This window comes from Bidens hawaiensis, unplaced genomic scaffold (genome assembly GCF_021521415.1).
Source record: "Bidens hawaiensis isolate Kalapana, Puna unplaced genomic scaffold, B.hawaiensis_p1.1 tig00028547_1, whole genome shotgun sequence".
Taxonomy (NCBI): Eukaryota; Viridiplantae; Streptophyta; class Magnoliopsida; order Asterales; family Asteraceae; genus Bidens; species Bidens hawaiensis.
The window spans coordinates 20,007-25,071 of NW_027494678.1; positions in this window are offsets into that span (position 1 = coordinate 20,007).

A 5,065-nucleotide genomic window follows, 5' to 3' on the forward strand; every position below is an offset into this window, starting at 1 on the left:
CAAAGTTTATTTTATGCAATGTTACAGGTTGGATAATTGCTTGAACGAAGATTTGAGGAACGCTTGTTTTGAGACCACTAAGTAAATAGTCGAAGAAACAATATATATTTGTTTACTTGTATTCAATTTGTTTTGTACGACCAAGATGTGTTGTTTATTGATTTATGAAGTTAATGAGTTGATTAAATATTGTCACTTAATAGTGTCATAGTGTTCTTGAGCAATCCGTTGCAACCTGACATGTTCCGCCGTCTTTGGTCATGGTGTGACAGTACTGGTACTTGATCGGAAAACAGTTAATAAAAATGATTGTGGACAATGTCTGTAACTTTTAAACCAAAAGATAGAGTAACATAATTTTAGTTAAATCACAAGGACTCTGTTTGTAATTTAGTTAAATATATATATATTTGAAATGAGAAAATATGCCACTCACACCTAAAGAATGTTGGATTTTATGGTCAGTTTGGGTCAAGTCAACGTAGACCGACCCGATTGTGACCCGGTATGAGTTACACCGAGAATAACGAACCATAAGGTCACTTAATCATTAACTGGGCCGACATAATCAATTAGAAAGTTTGGATGGTCGATTAGGCTTTGATTTGGTAATTGGGCTTAAAGCCCAATGGGTTTAAATTGGTTAAACCCTAGTTATTATTCTATATATAGTATACATTCTTATTATTATAAAGGTAAGCCTACAATCTAAAACCCTAATCACCTCCTTAAATTCGGCGCCGTTTTCCGGCGACTCGTTGCCACAATTGTGGTGTTGCTTGGTTGTTGCTCGTGTTGTTGTGTCTTGACCCTAGCCGCAACCCAAACCCATCAACTCCATCTCCAACCACCGCCGGCGTCTAACTTCAGCAGCCCGTTTTTCCGGCGAACCATTTTAGGCCACCGGACGACCACCACAGCTTGCCGCCATCTCCGCCGGCCCATCTGCACCTTCTAAGCTGCTGTTCCAGCTGTGTTTTGTGGTTGTTAAGCTGCTGCCCATTTCCGATTCCACCCACCGCCGTCGCTAGTCGCCGCCGTCGCCGGAGTAGCCGGTTCTTTGATTGTGTCAATTCCTATCTCGATTCGTTATCCCTCGGTGTTCTTCCCGGTTTTGATAACCGAGGTATAAAACTAAACTATTATCTATGGTTGTCTGATTTATTGATCGTACTCGTATTAGTTGTAACCGGTTACTAGTTTTGGGTTTTCGGGTTCGTTTTTACTCGCTTTTATCCGCTGCGATTTTGGTTCGTTTACATATAAATATTAATTTGGTTAATGTTTACTTAAACGAATACATTAGACTTACAACGGGTTAGTTTTTTTATTAACTGTTTTCTTCCGAACCACCGTTGAAACCCAACAGTGGTATCAGAGCCGCGGTTACAATGTACGAGTCGATACCGGTTCGTTTAAACCGGATCTACCTCACAAACTTTAAATCGTTTAAAGTTTCTTGATCTAGATTTAATTTCGAGTAATTTCTGATTCGGTCAAAGTTTTGTTTATTTTATTTGACCAAGTCAAAACGACCCGAATATTATTTATTTTGAATATGTAAATCCGGCCCCGACCTATGTGTGATTGGTTTAGTTTGGTTGTTGAGCTTGTTATTTGGCCATATGGATGGTTCAAAGTTGTAAACGGTTATTATCTTGATTTTCGGTTTTCTTTTGGCCATATGGATGGTTCAAATTTGTAATAGGGATTTTTGTTAGTATTATAAATTTGTAATAAAGAAGACGCGAAGATAACCGAGGATGAGCTCAAGGATTTCTTGGAGTTAGTGGGAGTTCAGACAAGATGACGGGATGCACCATGAAGTCCATCCTTTTGGTTGTTTTCTGTTGTGAACCCCTTGACCCAATCGGTCTCCCTAATTGACTCTAGTGAGACCGATCACTTCCTTTGGCCATTATGGATTTACATATTATTTGCTATTGTGGTTGCTTGCTTGTTCATAATAGGATTATAATATCACCAACCTAATACCAAATAAATTTAAAATAAACAATTTTAATTGATCAATTATGTTTTGCAAATTAAAAGCGTTTTTATTTCCAAAACAAATAACTTAATAGATTTTCTATTAACTTAAAATTGGTTAGCCGTATCGCGACAAACTTATAGGTTATTTAAGACTAAGTGTCCTGAGAGATGAAATGGTTCATCAATTTGTCCCGATAATAAATACCGTAAAATTTGACTTTTACTCTATTTGGTAATTATAAAATTAATCTTGATTTAAAACCAATAGTTTATGCCAATCCTACTACAAGTCACACTTGAGGCATACTGCGAAATTTCAAGTGTTTGGAGCTACAACACCACACTTGTTTTCTAGCCTATCCCATAAAGGTGAAAGCGTTTCGTTGACACATCTGGCCCTTTCACACGTCATTGTACTAGGACAACTATTACTTTACTCTTCTGTTACATGCTATAGCTGTTTGGAGACTTAAAGTGGGAAAAGATGAGGCTAAACGTATCTATTCAGACAATTGTTGTCTCAATAGGCCTCATAACAGAGAGTTGTGCTCTATTCACAATTGACAATCGTTTTTAGTCTGCCTAACCACTTATTAATGTTGTGTGCTACAGCTGCCTTTAATAACTGGAAGCCAGATTCTCATACGCCTATTTTATTAATGTTATTGGGTCATTAATAATAGGACTACAACGTCGAAAATACTAATTAAATTTACTTTTGCTTAATTAATCTGATGTCGTCAAACGAAAACTCACCCTACGCCCTCAAGTATATCCTTGAGAAGGATAAGCTGAACGGTACCAACTTCATCGAATGACACCACAACTTGAGACTTGTTTTCACCATGGCAAATCGCCTGTATGTTCTCGACGGACCTGTTCCAACCGAGCCTGAAAACAATACAGCCGCTGCTCGAAAAGTTCTTGAGAAGCATAAGGATGACTCGGCTGATGTCTCTTGCGTTATGCTAGCCACCATGACTTCTAAGCTTGCTAAAGGCTTGGAAGACTTTGGTGCGTATGAGATGCTTGAGCAACATAAGGGCATGTTCTAGAAACAAGCCCGTCAAGAACGTTTCGACACCATGAAACAACTCATTAGTTGCAAGATGGAGGAAGGGTCTCCCGTCAGTGCGCATGTTCTTAAGATGAATGGGCACATCGATCAGCTCAAGAAACTTGATTGTTCTCTACCCGATGAGATGGCAGCTGATTTCATCCTCAACTCTCTCCCCAGCTCTTACGACCAGTTCGTAATGAATTTCAACATGAATGTCTGGGTGAAGACAGTGCCAGAGCTTCACAACATGCTCAAAATGGCTGAGATGAACATTCCTTTTAGGACCAATCAAGTTCTGATTGGTTGCAAGATGGAGGAAGGGTCTCCCGTCAGTGCGCATGTTCTTAAGATGAATGGGCACATCGATCAGCTCAAGAAACTTGATTGTCCTCTACCCGATGAGATGGCAGCTGATTTCATCCTCAACTCTCTCCCCAGCTCTTACGACCAGTTCGTAATGAATTTCAACATGAATGTCTGGGTGAAGACAGTGCCAGAGCTTCATAACATGCTCAAAATGGCTGAGATGAACATTCCTTTTAGGACCAATCAAGTTCTGATGATTCGATCTGCTGGTGTTAAGAAGCCAAAACCAAAGAATCGGGGTTTTAAGGGAAAAGGCAAGAAGAAGGTTACTGTTGCTGCCAAGTTTGCCACCAACACTAACAAGAAAGTTGCAAAGCCACCACCGCCGCCATTTGAGGAGCGCCAGTGCTACAAATGCAACAAGATGGGGCACTGGATGCGAAACTGTCCCGATTACCTTGCTGAGATTAAGATGAAGAGAGCCAATGGTGAAGGCTCTTCTCGAGGTATTTCCATATACGTTATATAACTTTTCACTGTCTCTAGCAACACATGGGTATTTGATGCCGGATGTGGTTTCCACATCGTTAATGTCTTGCAGGAGTCTGAGAAGTGGAGGAAACTGAATAAAGGCAGCATGGAACTCATTGTTGGAGATGGGAAGAGAGTACCAGTTCTGGCAACTGGAGTATTTCATTTTACTTGTCCATCTGGCCTAGTTTTTCCTTTGAATTGTTTGTATGCTCCTGGTTTGACCAGAAACATCATTTCAGTTTCGTTGTTGCTTGAACAAGGATTTAAGTATGTTTTAATGGCATGGCTATTTCTGCTTACTTGAATGATATATTTTATTTTAAGGCTAAACCTCGAAATGGTATTTATGAGATTAATGTTCAAACTAATAATAACGTATATCATCTTTCAAAACGTATCAGATCTGGCATCAATGATACTTTTCAATGGCATTGCCGACTTGGCCACATAAGCAAGGCAAGAGTTAAAAGATTCCAATCCGAAGGGATTCTTGAATCCACAGGACCAGACTCTTTTGACAATTGTGAGTCTTGCTTAGCTGGCAAACTCGCTAAGGACTCCTTCACTCATAAAAGTGAACGAGCAAGAGATCTGTTAGGACTCATACATACTGATGTGTGTGGGCCTTTCAAGACCATGTCTAGAAACCATGAAAGATACTTCGTTTCTTTTATCGACGATTATAGTCGATACGCTTATGTGTATCTTGTGAAACACAAGCATGAAACTTTTGAAAAGTTCAAAGAGTTTCAAAACGAAGTGGAAAACCAACTTGGTAAAACCATTAAGATACTTCTATCAGATCGAGGTGGAGAATATCTCAGCTCAGAGTTCGTCACTCATCTAAAAGAGCGTGGAATTGTTTCACAACTCACTCCACCTGGCACACCCCAACATAATGGCATAAGCGAGATGAGAAATCGAACTTTGCTAAACATGGTTCGATCAATGATGTGTAGAACCAACTTGCCTCACTCCTTTTGGAGTTACGCCCTTATGGCCGCCGCCCGTATTGTCAATCTAGCTCCAACTAAGATTGTAGACAAAACCCCATATGAGATATGGCATGGGCAAAAGCCCAATTTGTCTTTTCTTAGAGTATGGGGATGTGATGCTTATGTCACAAGTGAGTCTGATGACAAAATTGATCCCTGCGGCGTAAAAGTTGTTTTC